The sequence below is a fragment of the Megalops cyprinoides genome, chromosome 10, assembly GCF_013368585.1.
Source record: "Megalops cyprinoides isolate fMegCyp1 chromosome 10, fMegCyp1.pri, whole genome shotgun sequence".
Lineage (NCBI taxonomy): Eukaryota > Metazoa > Chordata > Actinopteri > Elopiformes > Megalopidae > Megalops > Megalops cyprinoides.
The window spans coordinates 12,409,396-12,409,937 of record NC_050592.1 but is presented as its reverse complement, the minus strand read 5'-3'; positions in this window follow the sequence as shown (position 1 = coordinate 12,409,937).

Here is a 542-nt window from a genome sequence, read left to right as displayed (position 1 = left end):
GTCTTGAAAACCAATACAGATCACGAAACTAATGGGTTTTGGTTGCCATTTTGGCTCAGATGTTGCAAAAAATTAGCGCAGAGTCTGCACTGTTTGGATCCAAGATGGGGTATGTTTTGCAACTGCAACTAAACGTATTTAGCCCTGGTCTGCCATAGCTGAATGCTGCATGGCTGGAAGTTCAGAGCTGTGCACATCAATGTAAATCAACTCAATTTATAATTAGCATCCATATTGCCAAACATCCGAAGCAACACTGTGCACCGTGTTCACTTGCTAGCTACGGAGGATTGAAGTTTTTTGTTGTTTGCGAAGGACCCTTACTTCGTCTTGGGAATTGTTGCCATAGCTGTCCTATTTGTGCCTGTGTAAATAGTTTACTACGAGCGAGAACAACCAAATATGCGTACTTTCTAGTCACGAGGATACACAGGTTGCTTAGAAGGGTTACACAGAACGCAGCTACGTCGATGTATTTGCCAAGTATGTGAAATACATTGCCGTGTTTGGAACTCCCCTAGCACCCCCAAGACATGAAAATG